Below are 20580 nucleotides of genomic sequence, written 5' to 3'. Positions count from 1 at the left end.
GAGTTGCGCCAAAGTTTTCTCTAAATGGCCAAATTCACCCAAGATGACTGTAATAAATTATAATTGTGATTTATGGGAAGAAGATATGCGAGTTATGAACACGACGACAAAGTAGACGTGCCTCGCGTATCAGCTCCCCACTCACAAATGATCCTGGGGCCTTACAGGTGCAATGCCTGGAGTGACGCTTCCAAGTCATCCAAATAAACGCACAGGACCATTTGAATCTTGATTCTTTTAGTGATACGTTTGTAACAATAGTATGCAACATAAGAAACCCTTGTGGGGCGTGTGAAGGAATTTTGTGTAGGGGATTCCCACGACTGAATGCTGTCTTGATGGATACATTGTGATTTTTTTATATTGTGGCATCATGAAACATTCATGCTTTCTTATCGATCTGAAGTCCTACCAAACTTCTGTATTGAAAAATAATAACTGGATCCATCGAGGAGTTAGTTCAGTTATAGAACTGTGTTTGCTCATGACAGTTTTTTGTGGACCGACGATAAAAGTGGTCGTGAGGGCAATAGCACTCATTCTATAGTTACTACTGCAATAGACTTTACAGAGACTTGCGAATACAAAGGAATATGTACTATAATATAAGCATCTAGGAGATTGCATTGTATGAATTACGTTTCTTTTTTGTGTCGGATGTGCTGTCTTTTTTTATAATTTTTGTGTATTTCGGTCGTACTTTAAATCTTTTATCCTCTTTCACAAGTTTTCTAAATGTCTTGTTAAATTCAGCGAGGATTCAAACAACATGTAATATATGTGATTTCAGTAAAGAGGCAAAGTTTTGTATTCATGCATAGGGATTCAAAAGACAAATTAAAACTCTTTCCAAATTATGGATGAATGTTGTGGGAAGAATTGTATATGTCGATTATATTTCTAGATTATTTTTGTGTTCCTGTAGCAACGTTTGAAGGCGCTTGTAGTAGGTCTAAATGAATACATATACAAAACATTATTTGAACTATCTTAGTGAGCTGAATTTAAGAACACACACCAGTAATTTAGCATGCTATTACTGAACAAATCATATTCAACTGTTTATTATTTCGCCCTAGCTTGAACATTGTGGCTGTGGGAACGTGAGGTCTTGTCACCAATAACTGCAGAGCCCAGGCGAATGGAGATTAGGAATTGTAGTGTAAGCGTGAGGAAAGTTTAAGAGCTGTAGACATGCATGATATAAAATGGCGGCTGTGACGGCTACTACAGCGCCAGTCGGTGTAGGTTCTTGACACTTCACCATGCTGAGCTGCGTCGGATGGCTGTGGAAATGTTAACAAACAGTCTTCACTGTTTTGTTTCTGGGCACACATTTTGTTGAGGTGTTAGGAAACTGTGAAACATAGAAACTCTTTATTATGTATGTATCGGCGTGAGACCGGATCTTTCATCTTAAGAAAAGGGCATCGTTTGGGGGGGAATCCGAAAAAGACTCTGCTCTTTGAGTTACGAGATTCTGTGTTCTTCGAAAGCTGGTTGTAAGTTGAAGTAATTATTTTTTTTTCCGATTCTTAACCCTGCCTTCAAAATAATGTCATTAGTAGAGGCATTGCATGTACCTTAGATATTCTATTTTAAAATATAGCCACATCAGGAGGAGGGAGTTTACTGCTGCAATTAACGGTTTGTTTTAGGCTGACCGTATTAAACCTAGCGTAAAAATGGAACAAAGTCTGCTTTTATACAGACTTTGTGGCTTCTTTTCCTAGTATTGAATGCTGGATGCTCAAATCACTCCCGCAAGTCACATAGAAACCTTCTATTATCATTATATCTCTGCATTTCTATGCTCTTGTGTAAACAATTCCCTCACCTATTGTCTGTTGACGTTTGTTTACAAATTGATCCGCTTGTTCTAGCTTCTTAGAGATTGTGTTATGTAAACTCGTGTGCATTATTAAAAAGCGTGATGATAAGTAATTGTTAATTTTATTAAACAATGTAATGGGACCCTAAAATACGGCGTTGATAGGTAACATTTTTAATTTTTATTAGCAGAAACGACCCATTATATGTCAGTAGTGAGGAGGACGAATTTTTGTATCTTCATGTCTTATCCCGTTTCTTCCTTTCCTTTGACCATCTAGTACTTTAGAATTTACTTCTAAAAGTGGCCTAATGTTAGCAGCACTTCAAAAGTAGAACCCTCTGCCTTCTATTGGCTCTGAACTTCATTCGGGATAAGTACGGAAAACATGTAAATAGAATGTCGTCGTCAGTCGATAGCGTGCTCGCTTCTCATTGGCTGACAAGGGGGGATGTCCCCTTCGTGCGTTTCGCATGATGTAGCTATTCATTTGAATAATAGTGCATGAACACGCCGAAGAAATCCGATGTTTATTTTGTGCGTGTTGTTATTTCAGTAATAGTGGACAGAGAATAACAACTGCTTCGGGTAGCGTTGCTATAAAGCATTTTGTTTCTTCGACGTAGTTTAAAGTCCTCAACCAGGGTGTTATAAACTATGTCCGGAAAAGAAAAGTCCGAGAAACAGGATTCCATGTGCTTGAATAAACCGCTGTGAACTGCCGTGAACGATGCTTAAAGCTTACTAGAGGACAACAATGTACGAACTTTAAACGAACTTGGGCTTTAATTTTAACAAACGAGAAGAAACCGTTGTAATCTGGAAAGAAACAATATTGTTGTGCGTCGCAGATTTCATCGATGATGGACGGTATTGTGTGAAGGGAAATATCAATATTTATAAAAAACCTGGGTTAATGCACGAAAGAATATTTATATATAAATAGCAAGATCAGACGATTAGGTCTTCTCAGGACGCATTTTTTTAAAGTGCTTTTAGAAGAGCTGAAAAATCCTTCAGGTAAATTAAAGCGGTTAATTTCAGTGCACATGGCAGTGATTAGGGGCTCGTGGATAGTGGTATGTGGTTGTTTTAGTCTCATGTATCGTGACCTCCTGCTTTGAATTTGGTTTCATGTGCTCCGTACATAATCCGAATTAGTTATAGTGACAGATTGGTCAGTTTCACATGACCACAGTCATAAACAGTATCCTGTTAGGTGTGTGTGAGTACGATTTTAGTAAAAGTTTTTGAATGAATCCCAGAGCGTTGCGCCAGGAAGATTATACTTTTTAATACATCAAAGATCGATTTATTCCCCTGTATAAATTAATTTCTTAACAAAGTACTTCGCAGAAATTTAGTTCTGCATCACTTTCATTTCAACGCCACATACCAGAATCCTCGAAACTCTGATAGTTACTCAGCTATTCAAGAAGTTCCTCGTCTTATATGGAACACAAAGGTTGGTTACTGTGTTCACAAGAGCCTGCCCCGACCTCTGCTCTACAACCATTTCGTGCTCTAACGCCGTATTTATTTAAGATTAATTTAATTATTATCCTCGTTCCTATAAGTTATATTTTGCGTTCATCATTATTCGCTTTCAGTTTAAATTAACTAATCTATTGCTTAACAAGAACATTACCAAAATTAAACACAAAAATATAACGTTTGCTTGATTTACACAAGAAATTAAGGTACTGAGAGAAAAGTTTAGCGAATCAGAGTGAAGTGTAATAACAGGAACTCTCACGAATCATAAGTAGCTTTATTTGGATGCACACTTCTCAAAAGTGGATAGTCCGTACGGCCCCTTTAACAAGAACACATCCTCTGACCCCATTTCAAGTGGCTTCTCTTCTTTATGTTTTGTATTACGGGCTGAAATTACAAGAGTTCCACGAACAGACTTTATAGGATGGTAAACAAGATTGATTACTTTTCAGTACAGTCTGATTAAACGTTCGAATAGTCTTAGAGGTACTGAAATTTGTGTTACATCGCTCATTGTGCGTCATGTACATCAACAAGAAAATATTGTATCGTTTCTGTAAACTTGGGAGTACATGTTTTAAAATTCCAAACACTGTTTCTTAAACTCCAGTTTAAAAATATGATATGTAAATTTTACGAATGAGCAGATTCAGGGATTCGAAAACAGATGATTTTTGGTGCTACAGGTTGTGTTTTAGTGGAAAGTGATCTTGTTTAATTAATTGTTGCTTTACTCAGTGTTTACAAGTGAATTCCGGGATTTCACCTTGAAGTAGGTTACGACCACATTCATCCAAGTCTTTTCGTACTGTGCATTAATGATGATAATCACTTATTAGTGGATGCTAATAACCTCTAGGGATCAATCAGCGTCGCTGAATAATCCAGAAATCAGTGAGTTGATCTTAGCTTAAACATTTTGAGCGAATAAACTTGCCCTTAAACACTAATGCTATAAATCATGGGGTCCGCAGTGACCGCGCGGTCTGAGGCGTGGGCCTTGTGCCGCTTGGTCACTAGGACCGTGGGATCGAATCCCACTCAAGCCATGGATGTTGTGTTGTGCTGTCCTGTGTACAGGTAGAGGCCTTGCGAAGGGCGAACCCTCGACCAAGGAGTCCTATCGAATGTCTATAAATCAAGCCAACGAAAAGTTGGGACCCGCAGTGCTCAGGCACTTAAAGAACGGGTCGTTCCCAGTACCCCCCCCCCCCCCCCCAGTATCCCAGCTATAAATCATGCAACAACTTGTCTGGAGTTCTTAGTTTCTCTAAATACGCACCAATTTGCCCCATAGAGATGTGCATTTCCCATGGATAATTCTGTTTATTGTTTATTATGTTATATAGTTCAAACGTTATGATAAATAAAGTGTTTTAGAGCAAAATTTAAATGCCCATCCAATCAAAACCACCGCAGTGCGATCTCGACAGCGGTATTTAAATTATCCGCGCTGAAGAGTTAAAACTACAACCTACATGTTGTATACTGCCACATATGTCTTGGAACGACGTAAGATAAGCTGACAGGTTGGCCAAGAATCGAATTTGTGCATGTTGCATTGGGAACGACATTGCCCGTCCTCAGGTTGCAATTGGAGGAGATGGCCTTCAGGTATTGAGTGAAGCTGTGAGTCTACTGAATAAGCAGTCGCGGGCAGACGATAAGGGGTGGTGTCCCTGCTTGGGAGTTGGGCGGAGGAACTGACAACTCCTAGCCGTAAAATAACGTGTTACAAAATTCTGCACAGGGCTTCGGACTTGGACGGGCTAATGTGAACTGCTTGGCTAGTTGAGCTCCGCTCCGTCTAGTTAGAGCCTCCTAAATGGAGATCGAAAGCGCTACAGCTGGACTAACTTACTCTGTGCGATGATTATGCAATAGCCGGTTAACAATAACGGTTTCTGCTAACAAGTGTTTCCTGTCATAGAGGATATATTTCCACACGAAGAATGGACATTACAGTTGACTAAGGAAAGAGAGAGAATCGTACTGTGGTTTTTCCCCTAATTATCCACACATTAGTTAGAAATTATTGTAAGCAAGAAATCCTTAAACCGAGAGGATTTCCATTCTTCGCACATTCTTTCAGACATTTTCTTAACATTGAGGGATGAGTATCATGAAAGCAGCCCCAGGTGGCTATTTTTAGGACCCCAGATCCTCGTCAAAGTCTAATATACTCGAACAGGGAGGGCACAATGTATCAGTGCACCGTCTTGCTGCAGGATTCATGTTTATTCAACCTTCCTCACGCAGATTCAAATAGACTTCCGTAAAAAAGTATGGATTAATTAGGCCTAAGTGATCTGTTTAAATTGCTGTCTAAATAATATTATTAGGAACTCGCAATGGGACTTTGTAGTCATTTTGCACATTCCTAGCGCTAACCAATCCTGAAGCACTGATATATCTGTGTGTATAGGCTGCTCAAATATTCGATCAAATAGTAATCGATTACCTAGCTGAATATGAGTTAGCAGAACTCAAACACTGAATAAAGCTAATTCTACAGTCCGTCATTGAAAGTGATTCTGAGCTAGTTAGTTGTATCAACCTCCCGTAGGCTTGACACAACCAAATTCTATCTTAATCTTAACAACTCTGTCTTAAAAATATGTAATAGAAATTCTTTACTGCCTCCAGCACATAGCAAGTTCGTAAATTTAACTGTCCTACCGGTGATCGATAACATGTGGGCTTATACAGGGTGAGTCAAAAGTATGCTTACAAACTTTGTGTTCGTGTTCCTGAATCAAAAATAAGAAATAAATGTTACTATGAACATGTGGTTGCAAATGTTTCTTTTTCAAAATAATGACAAAAAATAAGTTTCAATGTATGCCTTTATTTCCAAATATGAAGACAGGGATGTGTCTTTGTAACAAATACTCAGAGGTTGTTCCTCCATTCTCCACACATGCCCGAGCACTGTACTGACTGAGCTACGCCGGCTCACATATAGGCTGGTATATAATATAAATTTCCCTTCGTCTGTCTTCGGCTGAAATACTTTCCTGAACGCTTAGATTTTGGACACGTGTAATTTCGTTAAGAGATAACATTTGCAGCCGTACATAAGAAACAAATGAAAAATTTGTTTTATACAGGTCTGTAGTACAATATAGGTATGTCTCGAGATCTGCGGTTTTCACGGCGGTGAGGATGATAGATAATCTTCTGAGTTTTGGTGCAGACAATAAACCGTGTCCTTCCATAATGATGCAGGCAGATACATTGTCAAAAACGTTTTAACATTTACTCTACACTAACACGGCTGATCGCCTGATGTAATTTAATTGTTCTTATTACTAATATTGTTCATGCAAAGTGTGGCAAAATAGTAATGAGACTGAAATGAAATTCAAATATGCAATATGAGTATCGTTCCGCGAGAGGCCGTTTTAGACGCACTGGAGTTTGACCTTGGCAGTGCCGCTAACAATAACCAGTTGGGATTGTGTTGTTTCGTGTGGACGTACTTTGTGCATTTGTATTACTGCGTTGTTAGAAACAGCACAATTGAACGTGTCAACAAGTTCTGTGTGACGCGGGGGAAAACCCCCATTGAAACACGTGAAATGTTGCGACGAGCTTATGTTCTTTTCATACAAATGTTACTTGTATTTGTATTATAAATATTTCAAATTCCGGTTTCATGACTGGCTCATATACTCTTGTTTGGCTTTGTCTGTATTTCCTTTCAGAACAATATTTGTTTGCTTCACTGCTGTGTTTGTGTTGTAGAATTCATATTTTCACCCAGGTAATTAACTATATTGGTCACGCGGTCTGAAGCATAGACCTCGTGCGCTTCGGCACTGGGACCCTGGGTTCGAATCCAACTCAAGGCATTGATGTTTGTCCGCGTTTTTCTGTGTTGTGCTGTCCTGTGTACAGGTAGAGGCCTTGCGGCGGGCCGATCCCTCGTCCAAGGAGTCCTACCAAATGTCTAGTTGGATTAAATGAATGAATTCAACTAGACATTTGACACCTTTGGGTAAAAGAGGATAATGAATTTAAAAAAACAACTATATTGACATACAAATACCCGATTTAATTATGTAACTTACCATCAGAACAGCAGTATGCTGTGCTCGCAGCTGATAAAGACTTCGTATTCTGTATAGAATATCGCATTAAAGAGTGACAAATTGTGTCCTTGGCATTTCCTTTCTGTTATGTTTATAGTCGTTCATTTCCTCTCATCATATGTTTCGCTGCCATATTTGTGGCTGCCATGTTTATGAGTTCTGAAATGAGACACCTGCTAACAACGCTCTTGGAGTGTTTATAACATTCTTTCAGTCCTCATTGAGGGTTGCTAGTCTTGTTACCCCCAAGTACACATGGTGGGCCATTAGTGGAAACATCCGAACTACATGAATTAATTTGACTGTAACGGAACTTGTGTGATCACGTAACCCAATGTCTGTTATTTCGAATCTTCACATAGCAATGCCTCAGGCGTGATCTAGTTTATACGACCAGCTTTTGGTAGTGTGCTGTGAATTTACACGGTAACAGTTTAAAGGTATGAGGCCGTTGCATTCCTTAACTTTCAAATTAATTTAGTAAGACCACGCATTACGGCATTCATGCTAATAAAGATAGGATGTCTACATAATAAATATTGGATTTCCTTAATATGCTACAGTATACGACAAACTAAGTTGGTTCATTTCAATCTATGGCGATGTTCCTTCTGTGTCGCTTTCTAGCAAAACTCATTACGAACTCCTGTCTATTTAGATACCATAGCTCCGAGTAACATGAACGGTGTGAAGAATGTTTGTAGAAGAGAAATATATATTCTAAATGTTTAAATAAATCCATGAAGGATTTGACTCGGCTAGTAACGTTTATGCCATCAAATATTGTTAGGATGAAAAAAATTGAAGATTTAATGGTAGAGGGACATGGTCGAAAAGCCTCAAAGGGGCATACCATTTGGAAGAACTAGGCCTACATTGGAGTGTGACATTAAAATGTATCGTTATTTGGTGAGGGGAAGCAGTTACGAAAACTTGAATGTGCCATCGGATTTCATAATAGGCAAGAAATTGTTTGTCTAGGTGACCGACTGTTAGTTTCACAAGAATGACTGCACTACACTAAGTTGCATGTAGATTATGAACGATATTCTATTGCCGAACATGATGTTGCAGAATAAAGTAATGCAGTTTAACCGATCAAAGTTGTTCAATAGAAACATGAAGTGTGGAATTTATAAATAAATGTAACGCAGTTGTTAACGCTGCAGGGGCCTGTGTCCGCAGAGTTACAAGGGAGTCGCAGAGGCACGTGCTTGAAATGGAAATTGCCTCAGTAAGAAACATAAGGTGTATTCATCTGTCTGTCATTGCAAAGGCTGCGTTCAATAGGAAGACACTATGCTGGAGTCTCTGTTCGTGCTTCTTGCAGGACGCCTGTCGACATCTGTTGAAATATGTTGCCAGTCTTCATCAGTATAAACGATCCTTCATGAGTGGTACGATTAGAGCCACTGGCCGGCAAATCTTTCGTGACCGCCAGATCTTTTGAAAACAAGATTAGTTATGGCTTGGACTGTCTCAACATTAAGGATATGAGGTGACATGGAAACAGAACAATAACATACTGTTTGGAGTAGCGTTTATCAGATTAAAGGAGATTGTCATCGAAGTCAACTCCAGCGTTTTCTTCATGTTGGATCTGTTATTTTAATATCTAATGGTGCCCTCTGCAAACAAGATCTCACACTTTTCCTCTCATGCTATTCTTGCGACCCCCGCCTGATTGGTAGTAGTCTTCTCTCCTGTAACAGCATGTCTAATTAAATACTTCTAACAAGTGCAATATATATAATAAACAAAAAAGTGAGCTTTTGGGATTGAGCTGTGTCGTTTTCACATCATTCCAATATTTCGGCTAACATTATAATTGAAAGTAACTACGGCAGTAGCTGCTAAATCGTCATGTCTTCAATAAAAATCGCGACTCAGACCCGGATTATATGCCTTAAGAACTTAGCTAAATATTTAGAGAAGAATTGTAACAATTTACTGCTAAATACAGCAAAGTATGCAACTTATTAGGGGTCCTCAGAGCCTACTTGGTAAGGATTATGAGTTTATTTGTGAACTATACACTATTGATTAACTGCAAATGCATAGACCTATTCAAAATTAATGGCATGACGTGCCAAAATAGCGTTTATAATGCACCCATTCCTATTGAAATGTGGTAGTTCAATTAAACGATTATCTGCATTATTCGTAGATATTTGTGCCTCGTCACCACGGCATGGCGCGCCCTCTGGCTGTCGGTGGAGGACGCAGGCTCTTATTTTGGTTTGTAGCTACTAATTACTGGATAAGCAGCCGCGGACAGCCAACAAGTGGTTTTACTCAGGCTTGGGAGGTGGGGGTGTTAGCAACTCCTCAACGTGGAAATGAAGATTACCTCGGGCTTCGATTTAATTTTTTAACGACCTAAGCCTTGGATAATTGACACACGTTTTGGAACTTGGAGTTTCAAGTTATTTAAAACAAAATAATACGCATTTTAGTTAAACGCAATGGGAGGATGGGATAAAGGTGGCACAGAACCAGAAGACGATCAGACACTTATCTATGGAAATGGAAATGCTAATAATCACTTCTTTGTACACAAGACTTTTAAGAAGTTACTATGGTAGAGGTTGTTGGTGATAGGATGCCATATAGAATACTAAGAGGCCGTTTGAGTGATATTGTTGTTCTGAATCTGCAAGCACGAACTGAGGTTAAATGTGCTATTACAAAGGATAGCTCTTATGTGGAACTGCAGTCTGTATTCATCAATGCTGTAAGTACAAATAAAAATGTTGTCAAGGAGATTTTATTTCAAAGGTGGGGAGGGAATATATTTTCAAACAACAGTTGGAAATGAGAGTTTGCACGAAGTTAGTACCGTGAACTGGGGTCACTCTCTGCCTTTGTGTTGTGCTTTGTATCAACCCACTATAAAATATTAGTTTCAAATATCGCGGAAATTTTATTAATACTCTTTCGAGTATCGTGTACGAGTTCAATGCCTTGTGCAGTGCTTTGCTTCTAACTGCGTTTGAGGACTGGAACCGTAATTACATTTTCCTTCCGCTAAGGGTTCCATTGTTTTAACATCAACAGTACGTGCTTTCTGAATTGTTTGATACTTTTTTCGGTACCGGAACACGTCAAAGACTTCGCATCATAAGTAAGATCACATCACTGTAGTGTGTACACTGCGTATCTCTTTTAAAAGTGGTTTATTTTAATCAGTTACTGCAAGTACTTTATGGAGACAAGGATAAATATCGCAAGGTTAGGGCGTAACTTTGTGCCAGTAATGGCAACGTCACGAAGTTACTTTCTGCTGTATGAGTAGATATGATCTGGGATATTTTTCAGCGTTATGCTCATTATATGTCCTTTTTCAGAGTAGTTTCTTCTATAAAATGTCAAGTGTGTTTAAAAGGAAGACTGGCTCACATTTTACACAATAATTACAGTGATGTCACATTAGTAGAAGCTTTTGGCGGTATAAGATAGAGATGCCCATACGTGTTGCTGCTAATGACACCTGATAATGATGATTGTGTTGGAGAAATAGATTTTACAATCTCATAACTCTAATATTGCACAGAATAACACACTTGGATGTCTGTTGATGGAAAGTCACGGTCTAGCGTCTTAATAGCTGGAAGGATAAAAGTACTATGCTTTACGTTCGACCCTTTAGAGGGCTTGGCTGTCACATTGACCACTAACTGATGGTTTCAAAATTTAGGGAGAGGCTGTCGGTAAGTAACAGAGTTTTATATAGGAACAGATGCCTATCAGGTTATAATCGAAAACAGGTTTCTTAGCTTTGGAAAACTTTCATGGTAATGTGGACATCAATACGACTTGGTAAAATATTAGGGAGAATATAATATTTTCAGCCACTTTAATTAAAGGAGCATAAACCACGGTATCATGAAGGATATGCAAAATTAGACAAAATAAAGTAAGCTAAATTCAAATGTTTGAAAATCCGAGTCAAATTAATGGAGATAATGTGGACAATGTACGTTGAAGCTAATATAAATCTGATTACTTTTGTCATAATGGATCAACAATTGATCAATGCACCAAACCAGCCTATGAACTGACATTCACCTGATCAGACGGGGACACACTGCACATCAAACTCTTGGTATGTTATTATGTTCCTACTTTTACAAAGAATTTTTATGACAATATCCAAACTCATTTTCATATAAATAATATTAATAACTCAAATGTTAATTATATTGTTAATAATTTCACAGAATAATTAACAACTAACATAATATGCAACATAATATGCAAAATAATAAGAAGATCAAAGGAACACCCACAACAGTAATCTACAATCTACAATCAATGAAAAGCTTGCATTAATAAATATAGAGTAGTTTTAAAGATAAAAACCTGAAGAGAATGCTATGACATTGAAACATGTAGTAGTATAAAGCGCAATATTGTAACATCGAGATAACGATGAATGGCGCAGAATATTAATATTAATTTTAAATTTTAACATCAACAATTTAAAAGTTTGTGTATAGACTTGAATAATAAATATATATTTGAATTGATCAGATATTGTGCTTTCATCAGATATTATAAGAAAATATCATAGTATGTGACGGTTTAGTGGCTATTTATATACTTCAAGAAAACCCACGATTCGATTATGAGAAAAAGATAATGCAACATCGTAATTGAATTCTGTATACCATGACACTAATTAGCCGAATAAAAATATGTGTAATTGTAACTTATAGTAAAGTCCATACAGAAAACATTTGTCCGATGTGGTCGTTATTGAAATAAGATGTTTTCTCACCACTAATGTTAAGATTTGCTTCAGAATACACAATTAGGTAAATCCAAGGAGACAATATTTTAATATTTTCCGTCAAATCACAATTTTAATAAGATAATAAAATATAAAATAATTAAAATATCATTTCACGTTCCGCATCGAATGATCGATTTACAAATTGGAACGTCTTTTACGACATGTTTCGGTTATATTTAACCGTCCTCAGGTATAAATTAGATTGGTAAATTTAAAACTCGAATTACAATCATTTACAATGTCATGCAGTTTATTGAAATGTTCTTATCAGATTACTCTTATACATTAGAACGAAGGTATTGTTTTTATATGGCGTGGTTCATCTGATGTTCAATATTAGTCTGTAAAGAAATGATTTAAATAAATAAAACATTAATAAATATGGAGTAATATAGAAAACAAAATGATGGAACGTGAAATGATATTTTAAATATTTTATATTTTATTATCTTATTAAAATTGTGATTTGACGGAGAATATTAAAATATTAACTTAATTCACAATATGACGCAAATATACTACCTTATGAACAACAGTCAAATAAAATGCGTATACCAATATCTAAATTTAAAACGAAAGTTACTAAAATGCAATGCTAATATTAGATTCAATAAAACATGCTTAAAAAATAAAATAATACCAAACTATGCCAAAATTAAAATACAAGGTAATAACCCACATATACCATTAATAAAATACAAAGCAGAAACTTTATACATAAAATCAGAAATCAAACAACTATATAAAAAGAAATATCAATTAAATAAACTAGTATATAAAAACACTTAGAAGTTTCGAACATATGGAAAGACTTTTGGATAATCATAGAAAACAAAATAATATATAAATTACAAATTAAATTTACTAAATTATACCAAAAACAAAACAATAAAATACAAAAACTGCAAACCAAAATACAAAATAATCATAATAATAACTATCAACCAGAAGTAATACCGTATCCTTTCTCTTGTCGCATCAAAAATCTTACAGATATCCAATTTACACAAAATGAATACAATTTACTGAACAAAGAACTAAAATACAACTTACACCAAAAACATAAAATATGGATGGAAAACCTAGCATTAGAAGCCGAAACTGCTGTAAACTTAATTCCCATACATAAACAAGATCACATACGCCACCTAATAGCGAATAATATTGAACACTTAATAAAACAAAATAAAACCAATACGCAGTATAACAAAATACATATAAATGAATGGAAAACAATAAAAAACATAAAACAAAAACTACAACCAAACGAACTAACAATCACACAAGCAGACAAAGGAAAAACTATTATTATACTTTCCATAGAACAATACCAACAATACATTATATCTGAAATAATTCTCCAATATCTCGAACACAATTACATAACGAATATATTAAATAAAAATCATATTCAATATTATAGCAGATATGTAGATGATATACTAATAATTTATAATAGGAAAAAGACAAATATTCAACAAGTACTTAACGAATTCAACAACATAAATCAAAACATCCAATTTACATTAGAACTAGAACAAAATAATACACTAAACTACTTAGATTTAACCATTATAAGAAAAATTAAAAACTTTGAATTCAAAATTTACAGAAAACCTACTAACACAAGTACTATAATTCATGCTTCGTCTTGCCACCCCATTGAACACAAACAAATGTCCATTAACTACCTAATAAACAGAAGAAACCTATATCCAATATCTACAATAAACAAGCAAATTGAATTAAACATAATACAACAAATCCTTAGAGAAAACGGATATAATAACTACGATTTAAAACCTAAAAAAAAATCTAACGAAAATGAAAACATACAAAATAAATGGGCCACTTTTACATACATTGGAAAAGAAACCAAATTCATAACAAAAATATTCAAAGAAAACAAAATAAAAATTGCTTTCAAAACAAACAATACAATAAAAAACATCCTCAAACAAAAACCATCAATAGATATTAATAATCAATATAACCTTCCAGGTATATACAGATTAAAATATAAAGATTGCCAGTTAACTTATATAGGACAAACTGGACGCACCTTTACACAAAGATATAAAGAACATATAGCTGCCATAAAACACAATAAAGAAAATTCAGCATACGCAAAGCATATTCTAAACACAGGACACTCATACAATACAATTACACAAACTATGGACATTCTAAAAATAGTACGTAACAAAAGACATAGAGATACAATAGAGAAATATTACATACAACAAACATATAAACAAAATCTTTCCCTAAACGACAACAATATTTTTCTTAATAACCCCATCTTCAATGCCCTCCAGATCCTTGACCCCAACCATAACAACCTCCTTTCACCTACGCACTCCACGAGCAACCGCAATTCAGTATTAAACCTCGACCCGACACAGTAATACTTCTAGATGTCTTCCGCCAGATACGTCATGTCTCTATCAACTCATCACCGGTATGTTTTATTAAATTAATTAATTTTACTTATACATTCTACTATTTATTTACTTCCATCATTTTGTTTTCTATATTACTCCATATTTATTAATGTTTTATTTATTTAAATCATTGCTTTACAGACTAATATTGAACATCAGATGAACCACGCCATATAAAAAACAATACCTTCGTTCTAATATATAAGAGTAATCTGATAAGAACATTTCAATAAACTGCATAACATTGTAAATTATTGTAATTCGAGTTTTAAATTTACCAATCTAATTTATACCTGAGGACGGTTAAATATAACCGAAACATGTCGTAAGAGACGTTCCAATTTGTAAATCGATCATTCGATGCGGAACGTGAAATGATATTTTAAATATTTTTATATTTTATTATCTTATTAAAATTGTGATTTGACGGAAAATATTAAAATATTAACCTAATTCACAATATGACGCAAATATACTACCAAGGAGACAAATAGGAATTTTATCCGAATGGGACACACCAGCTTGCTATCAATGCTGATAAAATTTGTTGGACAAAACATAAATGTCGTAGACAAAATCACAACGGTTTATTAAATGCTAGTAAGGATGTTGTTATAGAGGCATATGCAATGAAAATTAACTACATGCCTATGTCACTTCACGAGATTACAGGACGAAATTTTTTATATGATGGCACCAAATAGATACATTACTTTAAAAGACTGACAAAATTAAACTATTTGTAAATTACGGCCACAAATCAAAATTGCATTCGCAAAGTATTTAGGAGCAGACTACTTTCAGTGAATACTTTCTACGAGGCTTGTTAGAATTCTTCGTATTTCCATCTACTACCTAGAAACTACAGATCAAACTGTAATTTGGCTGTTGTTTTGTAAGGTTTGGAGCCTAAGGTGATACGTAAGACAGCAGACTAAGGATGTTTGTAAACAGGGTTCTGAGAATAAGATTTCGAACAAAAGGATGGGGAAAATTGCGTAATGAATAGTTCCATTCATTATGCCCTTTATTAAATATTATTAAGATGATTATATCAAGGAGGAGAGACGGGCTGGCATTAACATGTGTGGGGGAAATGACAAAAACTGATAAAGTTTTGATTGAGAAGCCTGAAGGGAAATGACCACTCGACAGTATTTATGCTAAGCGTAAATGGAAAGATAATGTTAAAATGGTTCTTAGCGAAAGAAGGGTTTATGATGTGGGTTGGATTTTTCTGCTTCAGGATAAGGACCGACGGAAGACTCTTGTGAACCTTTGGTTTCGATAAAAGACAGGGAAGGTTTTTGTTAGGTCAGTGTATTTTGTGACCTGAAGCTTTGACGGCGACTAAATATAATGAATTCTTCTCGGGTTACCGGCTGTGTCATATAGTGGAAAGGCGAAAACACCAGCGTTTCGGGAACCATCTTAGTTCCCATCACTTCCCTTCATTACCCTAAGGACGAGGACCAAGATGGTTTTCGAAACGTTGATGTATCCGCTTTTCAACCAACTGGCATGGCTAGTAGCCTGGGAAGAATTTAATAAGCCTAGTATTAACAACTGAAAATGATTCTGCTTTTTGAAGTTATTTAGTTAGTGAGTGAGTCTTTTAGGTAGTAGTAAGTTATAGTAACAGACTTCGAAGTAGGTGTACAGCTTTTTTCTTAAGCAGGCTAGTTATCCATGTATTCTCGGTTGCTATGAAACACGTCATCACTGAAGTTCCACGCTGGCTTCATTGTCTTCAGAACAAGCCAGTGTGGCACATTGCTTTCCATTTTATCTTCATTTCAAGCAAAATTAGTGTTTCAAAAGCACCTTATCTATAACTGTCCATTTTGCTGGCTCTTATTGTTTGAACTGGCTTCATGGCAGCTTTACATTTCTAAAGCTTGTGACAATGTTTTATTCATAACTGTTGCTCAGATTGAACATAGAGAGAGGTAATCGCACAGAGTACTATTCTGGGTTTCAAACAGAGCTGCGAGTGGCTGTTAGTTTAGTGGCCACGTGTTAACATTTAAACCAGTGTCTGTCGGTATTCATACTGTTCACTTCCTGTCGTGTATTTCGTAATTTAATGCATTTTAGGAAAATAAAGTGCGTCAGTGGGTAGTTTCGTTTTAGTGGCTCTTTATTGCGTTTTAAAAATGGGATACCAAGGAGTGAAGCATTATACAGGGTGATTCGAAAAGGACTTTACAATTTTGAAAGTGTATAACAATTTATTCAGAAGGCTTACAGAATCGGTTGAGGTGTCATTTTGTAGCAAACCAAATCACGTTTTACCTCAAACAGTCGTTTTGATTCGATGAGGTTGTCATTGGTTATACGGCAGACATCCCACCTGAAACCACTTTCATGCCAAACACGATCCAGCATATTCGGTGTCACTTCTGCAACTGCGGCGGTGATTCGAGCTTTGAGCTCAGTGAGATTGGCAGGTAAGGGTGAAACTAACACACGATCTTTAATGAAACCCCATAAGAAAAAATCGAGAGGTGTCAAATCTGGATAACGAGGTGGCTATGCTATCGGCCCTGTTCGACCAATCCACAGACCTGGGAAACGCTTATTGAGGAAATCCCGGACTTCTGTGAGGTAGTGAGGTGGTACGCCGTCTTGCTGGAAGTGGATGCGTCCTTCTTGGTCATCTTCGTCTAACTGTGGTATGAGAAATTTTTCGAACATATCCAGATACACGATACCGTTGATGGTTCTCTCGTAGAAAAAAAACGGGCCGTACACTTTAACTTTGCTAATGACACAAAACACATTCACCTTTGGGCTGTCACGAACATGTTCCAGAGATGCACATAGATTTTCGCTGCCTCAAATCCTGCAGTTATCACTGACATGAAATGTCGATTCATCACTAAAGATTATATAGTCCATTAATGTTTCGTCTTCCCCTATCCGATGCAACATTTCTGCACAGAATTCCTGACGAGCCAGTAATTTCTTGCACAATGGTAAATCTGCAAACGTTTTCGTAACACGCGCCATACGGTCGGTTGTGGAATGCCAGTCCCACGAGACGCACGTCGCGTTGATTTCACAGGACTACGGACAAAGCTCTCCCTCATTCGTTCCTCGACAGCATCAGAAACACGCGGGCGACCTGGAGATTTGTCATGGCGAACAGAACAACAACTCTCAACAAAATTCTGGTGCCAAGAGTAAATTGTAGGTCTACTGGGACGATCCTTGCCATACTGGGTGCGAAAATTCCGTTGAACCATTGTCGCAGATTTCGTTTCTTCAAACCAAATCACAAAGCGAGCGCGCTCCGCATGGCCATTTTGAAATGCACTGCCGCTTGCGCTCGCGGTGACGGAATTCGGTACTATAGCACATCGTGAGTCAAACTTGATTTGTTCTGCTACAAAATGACACCTCAACCGATTCTGTAAGCTTTCTGATTTAATTGTAAATTAATTGTAATTAATTAATTGTAATTTGTAAAGTCCTTTTAGAATCACCCTGTATTTTACAGACACTCCCCCCCCCTAGAAATTCCGGTAAAGGCGTTTAAATTATTTCAGGTGGCACTGCGATCTGTGAGTGTGTGCATTCTTGTCAAGTTAGAGTAGCATGTTCCCATGTTCCAGTAGAAGATCTCATGACGTTGAAGTTCTCGCTTTCGGCACGACGAACCGACTTCTGTACATCTCAGACGTCCAGTGTAAAATTAATAGTGACGATACTGAATTTCGAATACAAGAGACACAAGAACTTCATAAATGTTTTACTGAATTTGTTCCGGACAGGCTTGAATCGTCATGCCGGACGCGAGAGTGTTTGAATAAATCCATTTACCTTCGCACTCAGCTCACCGCCTCTATTTTATAATTCCCTTTATATCATAGAGCACAAACAGGAATTTCGGTGGGTTGATTGCTTTATATAGAGTTATCGTCGCTCTGTGTGGCATAGCACAACATTCTGAAACGTAAGTCGTTATCTTCTGAAAAGGCTAGAGTATGTATGGAATTTGTATGATACTCTGAGCGTCCTTTGGAAGGAATGGGGAAGGTTGTGAGATTTTGTCACAGCTTGGTTTAGCGTACTAACATCTGCTCACCTTTCATTGCATCACCGTCATTTCAATGCATAACGGCGAATTTCTTGGCCGATTCCAACCTCATTCTCTGAAGGGTGATTAATTGAGGAAAAACAATTGACCTCTGAGCACATCTCGATACACTTCGTATGGAAAGTAGAAATGTTCAGGTTCTTTAAATGATACAACTGTACGGGCCAGAATGTTCCTTGATAATCCTGTAGTCACTCACCTGGTCGTAAAAACTCTTGCCTTTTGTGGAACCCCAAATTTCATTAACGTCTTCACAGAAGCCAGCTGCTTGTTCCTGTCCAGGTGAGTATAGACAAAATCGTTATTCTTCTAGATTGATTGTCATATCTGCTCATACATGCCTAGGTGTTCCACGAGTTCTCTTCCGTTTACCTTTCAACATTTTACGCAGTTGTCCCTCTCATGCTTACAACAATCCCTGTCAATCGCATTCCATTATTTTGATAGTACATTTTCGTGTCTTCATGTAATGACAAATCTAAATCTAAATTTGGATGATTTTAAGAGAGTCCAAGAAAATGACTTAATTTGGAAGTAATTATTTCTGAGCGTTTGAAATGTTTTATTGAGTAGAGAAGAATAGTTAAAAATGATGTATGAATGTCTGTCGATCTGCCGAAATATGTGTCAGTGATTGTTAACTTCGGGTTTTCTAAGACATCTAGTTAGTTAGTTAGATTATTAACTTACAGGAGTGTGGAGATGCTTTGTGATGTTATAGTCTGCCGTAAGGATATGTTTCCAGTTGGAAAATTAACAGCCAAAATAACTTAGTGATGCACGTGAAATATAATTAACTGGATTTTCATCGGAGTTAATTTATTAATTTTGTGGATGTATGAATTAAAAAAGCTATTTCTAAACAATGTTTTTTTTTAAATTATTATTTGTGAAATCATTCCCCTGGCCGCGGGTTACTTAGTATTTAAGAAGAAGATATGAAATATAGTTAGTTTTACTTATGTGGAATGGTTTGTAGTTTGAGGCGTATATTAACTACTATACGCAATACTTCATTTCGTGAAGTTATTTGCTTAATCATGTACAAGTATATTAAAATTACTTGCCACGATAAATGGTAGCCTGTTATGAATTATGAAATTTTTCATTATGACCTCTGTTGCTAACACTACATTTAACGTATTAGGGAACCATGTAATAACACAGGACATCGATGATATTTGAATATTGAGATACACGATGTGTTTATCTATATGTATGGCATGACAAATTGGTACTCGCACAGACATATGTTGCCTGCTCGACATGTGTAGTAACATGCAACGTGTATGTATTTTCAGCAAGAAATTTATTCCCTAATTTCATTTAATCCTTCAAAGCATATTGGTATGTGCCACCGGCTGTAATATTAAATAGGCTAACTCTATTTTGTCCGCAGATGGTATCTGTGAGTTATGTTGGATTTCAAAATAAATAGCTGCAATTTCTTTAAACAACATCAACAAATTGATGTCTTGTATGGCGAAACGTTGTGTCATAGGCAGTAACTGACGTTGAAATATATTTAGATGATCCTCGAGTTTCAAAGATTTATACTAAAGCTTCTTCCGCATGAAACGCAAGAAAATAAACACTGAAATAAGCAAAGACACGACACAAGTAAGGGGACAAGTTTTAAAAAGATGATTAGTAACAATTTTAAAACAAATTTTAATTATTATGAACTATATATACACATGTATCACTTTAGCAAATATTCCCCACGTAGTAGTTAAAGTTAAATAACACCATGCTTTCGTATACATAAACAGTATGATAATACCGCATTTTAAAGGCACCGTAAATGTTTTATTAGT

The 20580-nt window shown here is 36.4% G+C and overlaps 1 protein-coding gene and 1 long non-coding RNA gene across 8 annotated transcripts in view; both read left to right on the top strand.

Moving 5' to 3' along the window:
• The window catches only part of LOC110830504 (dual specificity calcium/calmodulin-dependent 3',5'-cyclic nucleotide phosphodiesterase 1), a 686314-nt gene that overhangs the window by 467957 nt on the left and 197777 nt on the right, over positions 1–20580 (top strand). The gene's annotated exons all lie outside the window — the stretch shown is intronic.
• On the top strand, positions 12949–14974 carry LOC147875048 (uncharacterized). Its single transcript, XR_015535064.1, has 2 exons — positions 12949–14678; positions 14803–14974. It is a non-coding gene; the product is annotated as an uncharacterized LOC147875048 (long non-coding RNA).

This window comes from Zootermopsis nevadensis, unplaced genomic scaffold, assembly GCF_977971745.1.
Source record: "Zootermopsis nevadensis isolate Lab colony 2312 unplaced genomic scaffold, Znev_1.0 Znev_ptg000002l, whole genome shotgun sequence".
In the NCBI taxonomy this organism is placed as follows: Eukaryota; Metazoa; Arthropoda; class Insecta; order Blattodea; family Termopsidae; genus Zootermopsis; species Zootermopsis nevadensis.
Note: the sequence above shows the minus strand (reverse complement) of the source record. Positions and strands in the feature narration are given on the sequence as shown.